Source organism: Mycetomoellerius zeteki, unplaced genomic scaffold, assembly GCF_001594055.1.
Source record: "Mycetomoellerius zeteki isolate Tzet28-1 unplaced genomic scaffold, Tzet1.0 scaffold94, whole genome shotgun sequence".
NCBI lineage: Eukaryota > Metazoa > Arthropoda > Insecta > Hymenoptera > Formicidae > Mycetomoellerius > Mycetomoellerius zeteki.
This window is the reverse complement of record NW_017257979.1, coordinates 2,772-3,193: the sequence shown is the minus strand read 5'-3', so window position 1 is coordinate 3,193 and position 422 is coordinate 2,772.

Below are 422 nucleotides of genomic sequence, written 5' to 3'. Positions count from 1 at the left end.
GAGCGTCGTACGACGAAAATCGGATGCAGTGTGAATCCAGCAAATGTCGCGTGTAGCCATGTATCATACGCAATACCACGCAATACCAAACGGAACGGCTCCAAGCCATCATGGTAGCCATATTTTAGCCGGCCGAAGTGCTCCGAACATAACCGAAATTGTACGAATGTGACGTAGCAAGGTGATGCGCAGAGACCTCCTAAACTAGTCCACCGAATGAGTCATGAGCCATACTCTTGTATCTATTCCATTGGCCAGCATCATCTCGCAGTTCGCAACACCATCCAACACCATCCACTATCCACCATCCACTATGCACTACGGAATGTGCGAGAAGCGTTCGGAACAAAGATAACTGGATTGTACTGGCTCTTACGTAGTGTGTATCGGTGATTAATTCCCGATTTTTTAGTCGTTTTTGT